The sequence below is a fragment of the Tursiops truncatus genome, chromosome 5, assembly GCF_011762595.2.
Source record: "Tursiops truncatus isolate mTurTru1 chromosome 5, mTurTru1.mat.Y, whole genome shotgun sequence".
NCBI lineage: Eukaryota > Metazoa > Chordata > Mammalia > Artiodactyla > Delphinidae > Tursiops > Tursiops truncatus.
Genome location: NC_047038.1, coordinates 113052740 through 113059607, shown reverse-complemented (window position 1 = coordinate 113059607; position 6868 = coordinate 113052740). Strand labels below are relative to the sequence as shown.

The following is a 6868-nucleotide window of genomic DNA, read 5'->3' as shown; positions in this document are numbered from 1 at the left end:
TCATTGGCACCATCATGTGGTGAAATTGTGTATCACATTGGAAAATCTGCCACATATAGTGAGACAGGATGCCATATCACATCTTACATAGAGATAACACTGAAATTAGGTCATGATAAGTTGGGGGATCTGGAATAATTCTGTTAGTTTAGTAAATACACAGCAAAATGGGAGCTAATAAACACCAATGATTAAGCATGCGGATACTGGAGTCAAGGACATGAGCTCAAACCCTGGTTCAAACCATTTATAATGATATGACCTTGTGTGCCAGGTTAATCGCCTTGAACCTCAGTTTACTCCTGAGTATGGGGATACCAGGAGCATCTACCTCACAGGGATGTTGAGAGAAGCAGTTATTATTATGATAATAGCACAATGGCCATCAAACAGTTCAATAAGATCATTAGCTGTTTACAAACCATCACATTTGGTTTTCCTTACATTCTAACCCAGGATAGAAAGAGTATCAGGAAAGAATGATTCCCCTGAGATTTTTAGAAAGTTATACCAAAATGGCATAATTATTTTTAGAATGATCAGAAGTAGCATGAAGGTAAAAGCCACAAAATGTTGATGTTGAAAGAAACATTTAAATAAAAATGCTTTTATAGAAAAAAGGAAGGGAACTTGTGAAAAAAAAATGTCTTCTAAACTCTACCTACAAAGTGAAATTTGAAAATTATCTGTCTAAATTAACCATAATTTACAGTCAAAATAAACAATTGGCGGGGGGAGTAACTTAAAATCCTTTTTAAGGGTGGAAAAAAACTTTTAAATATTAAAAATGATTTATAGCCCCAAATCCTTTCAAAGTTCTATTAAAGAGAAATGTTTACTTTTATAAATCCTTGGAAAAGATACACTTAGGAAAACCTGGATGTTGGACACTTTTCTAGTAAAAATGAATTTTAATTATTTGATTAGAAAAATAGGATGAAAAGATACTTAAGATCAGTGAGAATAAAGTATGTGGGGTATTCCGCCCTCCACCTTAAAACAATGCATCATGATTGAATAGAATGGGAAACCTTGCCAGAACCAGAATCTTTTTTTTTTAAAATAAATTTTATTTATTTATTTATTTTTGGCTGCGTTGGGTCTTCGTTGTTGCTGTTTCGCACGGGCTTTCTCTAGTTGCGGCGAGCGGGGGCTACTCTTCATTGCAGAGCACCGGCTTCTCATTGCAGTGGCTTCTCTTGTTGCGGAGCATCCTCTAGGCACATGGGCTTCAGTAGTTGTGGGCTCATGGGCTCAGTAGTTGTGGCACGCGGGCTCAGTAGCTGTGGCGCACGGGCTTAGTTGCTCCGCAGCATGTGGGATCTTCCGGGATCAGGGCTTGAACCCATGTCCCCTGCACTGGCAGGCGGACTCTTAACCACTGTGCCCCAGGAAGTCCCCAGAACCATAATCTTACATTCAGTTTTCAAACTGTAGTTTCCTCAGACAGCCTCATTCAATAAGTTTTTGTTATGCCATTATGCAAATGTAGTCTATGTTCATTATCTTTCTACTTATTAAATTCATCAAAAGCTGTCCAGGAACAGATTTTCTGTTTTGTCAACTACACCCACAGTCTTGTTCCCAGATTTGTCATCAGCATTTCCAGACTGTGAGGGAAAGAAAACAAGAAATGGAACACTTTTATGAATTTTAAGTATGCTGTAACTCTGTTTCAGTGCAGTATTCTAGTGTGTAACAGCCGTCTGCTGCTGCTCCCAGCATACCCAGTCTCAGGGCGGTGCCAGGTTAGTGCAGTTGGTTAGAATGTGGCATTAATATGTTCGTAATCAATTCCTATGTCATTCAACTGGCTGTGCAAAGAGAAAAATATCTTCAGTGTCAACCTGAACTTCTGAGGCAAGCAGTCTCAAAAATGTATGCCTTTGTTTATTGAGATTTGGGAATTTTCCAGAAATCTACTATTGACTTCTATTTTTATTTCATTGTGGACAGAGAGCAAATTTTGCATGATTTGAATCCTTATGAATGAATTGAGACGTGTTTTTGCCCAGAATGTGGTATATGTTTTGTGTGCACGAATATGGTATATATCCCCATTTACTTAGATCTTCTTTCATTTCAGCAATGTTTTGTAGTTTCAGAGCATAGCTCTTGCATACCTTTCATTGAATTTATTCCTAGGTATTTATAATACTATTATAAATGGTACATTTTAAAATTTCATTTTTTAATTGCTGCTTGCTAATATATAGAAATGTTGATTTTCATATACTCATCTTTTATCCTATGAGCTCACTAATTTCAATTATTAATTCTACTAGATTTTTTTTTTTTTTTTTTTGTGGTAGGCGGGCCTCTCACTGCTGTGGCCTCTCCCGTTGTGGAGCACAGGCTCCAGACGCGCAGGCTCAGCGGCCACGGCTCACGGACCCAGCCGCTCCGCGGCATGTGGGATCTTCCCAGACCAGGGCATGAACCCGTGTCCCCTGCATCGGCAGGCGGACTCTCAACCACTGCACCACCAGGGAAGCCCAATTCTAGCAGATTTAAAAGATTTTCTACATGGACAACTTATTAATCTAAAGACAATTAATTAGGGACTTCCCTGGTGGTCCAGTGGTTAAGAACCCGCCTTCCAACGCAGGGGACTCGGGTTCGATCCCTGGTGGGGGAACTAAGATCCCACATGCCATGGGGCAACTAAGCCTGTGCGCCATAACTACAGAGCCCACGCGCTCTGAAGACCGCACACTGCAACTAGAGAGAAGCCCACGTGCCACAACTAAGACCCGATGCAGCCAAAAAATAAAATAAAATAAAAAAATGTAAAAAATAATATTAATAAAGACAATCTAGATAAATCTATTAATCTAAAGCCAATTAATAGTTTAAAAATTAGACTTTCTATGTAGACCACTGTAAATAGAAAGTTTTACTCTTTTCTAATCTTTATACCTTCTATTATTTTTGTTAATTTTTGCTATTGTACCACCTAGGACCTCTGATACACTGTCGAATAGAAGTGGTGAGAGTAGACATTCTCACCTTCCTAATCCTAGGATTGACTAATTCACCACCAAGCATGATAGTAGCTATTGGTCTTATAGTAGCTGTAGATATCTTCATAATACGAACTTAGTTCTAATTTCTAATTTTGTGACTGTTTCTGTCATTAAATGGAAATAGTATCAAATTGCTTTTCCTGAATCCACTGAGATGATCACATTTTTTTCCTCCTTTATTAATGTCATTAAATTACATTGTTTGATTTGGTAAACCTTGCATGCTGGGAAAAACCCAGCCATTGTATTTTATCCTTTTTCTATATTGCTGTGTCCAATTTACTAGTGTTTTGTATAGAATTTTTGCATTTATATTCATAGATGTGATAGTGGTCTGTGATTCTTTTCTTCTAATGTCTTGGTCAGATATTTCTATCAGGGTTATGCAGTCATTATAACATTTGGTGGATAGTATTCTATTTTCTCAAAGAGTTTATAAAAGATTGACATTATGTGTTCTTTAAACGTGGAAAGAACTCACCATTGAAGTCATCTGGGCCTGGAGTTTTCTTTGTTAAGTGGTTTTTAATTATGAATTCAGATTCTGTAGTAAATGTACAACTACTCAGCTTTTCTATTTATTCTTAGCCAGTTTTGGTAAATTTTGTTCTTCAAGGAATTTGTTCATTTATTCTAACTTATCATATTATACTGACCTAAATTTGTTTATAATATTCCCCCTTTATGATTTTAATTAGACTTTTCCAACCTCGGTACTATTGATATTTGGGGCAAGAAAATTGCTGTGGGAGACTGTTCTGTGCATTGTAGAATGTGGAGCACCATGCCCGGCCTCTACCCACTGAATGCTGATAGTGTGACAACCAAAAATGTCTCTAGACACTGCCAGATGTTCCTTGGGGACAAAACAGCTCTGATAGAGAATCAGAGTTTTAATGTCTATAGGATCTTTAGGGATCTTTCATTCCATGTACTGGTAATTTGTCTCTTTATTTTTTGATTAATTTTGTTAAGAGCTTTGTAGGGTGTGCAGAAGCAGGCTCTGCCCCAGATCTGGCCCATGGATCATTTTGCTGACCTCAGCTTAGATCACTAACTCTTCTTTTCTAATAAAGGAATGAAAATGCTATAAACTTCTCTTCTAAGAATACTTTATCTGTATCCCATAAATTTTAAAATCCTATGCTGTGTTGATGGATATCAGCCAATTAATAGCTCTAAACAATTAGTATTGTTTATCTATGGAGATAACATATGGGCATTACTGAGTATTATTCCAACAAAATTGCTTACAAATGGATTTTTGGTTCTGTGAGAGACAAGGGATAATATTAATATAACAATCTAAGAAAATGTAGTCACATACTGTCCCAACTAGTTGATAAACTGATATAAATTCTTACAATTTGGCAATATTCTTTTTGCTCTTCTAGCTAGGAAAAGCCAGTCTGCAACATCGAAAAATGTTTACCAGGATGAGAAAATAACAGTGATTTTACAGCACCTTATCAAGTATTGATTTGGTGCCACCTGCTGGGAGGCAGAAACGGGTTTCCAGCATCCTCAAAGGGTGAGAATTATGACCTTAGAAGCTGTAAAACTTTGCCTATAGCATAAAATGAAACATAATATAGGTACCTTTGGGCCTGTCAGAAATCAATAATTCTAGAATAAATTAACTGCATATAAAAATATGATCTATGTATTAAAATGGGAGTGTATTCTTTTCCATCTAAGAGAAATCAGATGGCATATTTGCATTTACCATGAAATGATATACAATAAAGTTCCTTAAAATGGTGAGCTCCTCAGGTACTGATTGTGTATTTCTGTAAAGGTAATTCATCACTTGACTGGGGCTAGTGGAGGAGCTTAAGATGTGAAGAACCACTGCTAAATGAAGATTAGTAAAAAAAAATAAAACTAAATCTAACATTGATTGTCATAGGCAGAATAGTAGCCCCTCAAAGACATCCATGCCCTAATACTCAGTGCCCAGAGGATGAAGCCTTGCACCCAGAGACCAGAACCAGGAGCCACAGAGGATTATACCTAGGCCTTGAAACTAAATGGAGACTGCCAGATTGGATTTGAAATCGTATGGGCCTGGGACTCCTTTTTTCCTTCCACTCTCTCCCTTTCTGAATGGGAATGGTTATAACTGCTCTCCTGTGTCTCCTCCTCCACCATTGAGAACTGGTTTCCTAGTCTCACAGATCTACAATAGAAAGGGATATCTGCCCCAGCATGGATTATACTCACCTATACCTAATTTAGACTTAGATGATACTTGGGATTTTTGAGATTTAGATGAGAAGCTGTCACGGGTTGAAAATTTGAGGGACTTAGAGAGGGGATGAATCGATTTTGCATGTGAACAGATGTGAATCTTTGGGAGGAAGAGGGCAGACTGGGGCAGGCAGAACGGCCCCTCCCAAAGGTGTCCTCACCCTAATCATCAGAATCTGTGAATAAATAACCTTATGAGGAAAAAGGGACTTTGAAGATGTGGTTAAGGCTAAGAACCTTGAGATGGACAGATGAGCTGGGTGGGCCTAATTTAATCACCCACATCCTTAAAATTCTTTGACCAATGTTACTGGCTTTGAAGATGGAAGAAAGGGGCCCCAAGCCAAGGAATGTAAGTGGCCTCTAGAATTTGGGAAAAAGCAAAGCAACAGATTCTCTCCTAGAGCCTCTGGAAAGGAAGCAGTCAGCTGACATCTTGCTTTTACTCCAGTGAGACATGTGTGGGACTTCAAACCTGCAGAACTTTAATATATTTGTATTCTTTTAAACCATTAAGTTTATGGTAATTTTTTTACAACAGTAATAGAAAATGAATCTGGTAATAACAGCTAACAGTTACTATGTTCTAGCACTACAGCACTACATCTATCTCAGATGATAACTCTCTTATGAAAGGAAGATAAAGCACCCTGAAATCATATTACATAATCTGGCCTTGGTTACCTCTCTGACCTCATCTCCTGTTGCTCTACCTCTTGCTTCTATCACCCATTCACTCTGGTCTCCTTACTATCTTTTAAGCATGCCAAGCAAGCTGTCCCCTTTTTTTAGTATGTGCTTTCCTTAGATATCCACAACTCACTCCTCACTTTCTTCAGGTCTCTGCTCAAACGTCATCTTCTCAGTGAGGCCTTCTTCTTTGTCCACCCTCTATAAAATCTATACCCATCCTTACCTGGCACTCCCTAACCCCTAAACCCTAGTTTATTATTCTAAATAGCACTTTTAATCATTTGATATGTATTTACTTGTTTACTCGGTTTTTTCTTGCTCCCTAAATATAAGCTCTATGTGGCCAGGGGCTTTATCTGTATTGATGACAGTTGTATCTCCAGAACCTAATACAGCGCCTGGCACATAGTAGTCACTCAATAAATATTTGTAGGACTAAAGGAACATTTTCAAAACAATTGACAGATTACAAGAATTCATTTATGCTAAAATTCTAATGCAGAATACACATCATGGAGCAGGGCAGATACACATTAACATTACTTTGGTTGGCAAATGGACCTCAGTGTACAGATTCAATATCATGCCTTGAAGAATGAGATCATTTCTCAGATGACTTACTACAGTTTATAAGATTTATAATCCTACAGATTATAAGAAAACTAGTATATAAATGAATTTTGCATTTTCCTATAAATAAGCATAACCAAAACATTTTTAAAAGATAATTACTAGCTACATTTTTCCCAACTTTTTAGTCTTGAAAAATTTCAAACCTATAGAAAATCTGAAAGAAAGAACCACAATTAACACAGTGCCATATTTTCTCTCTGCACACACACTTTTTGTTTTTTGGCCTGGACTATGTGAAAGCAGTTTGCAGATATCATGACCTCATC

General features: G+C 37.5%; 1 long non-coding RNA gene across 2 annotated transcripts in view; it reads right to left on the bottom strand.

Moving 5' to 3' along the window:
- Nucleotides 1–1073: 1073 nt before the first annotated feature.
- The window catches only part of LOC117312441 (uncharacterized), a 77982-nt gene continuing 72187 nt past the window's right edge, over nucleotides 1074–6868 (bottom strand). For both annotated transcript variants that reach the window (XR_012332150.1, XR_012332151.1), the window contains exon 5: nucleotides 1074–1610. This is a non-coding gene — a long non-coding RNA (uncharacterized lncRNA). The remainder of the gene's footprint in view (nucleotides 1611–6868) is intronic.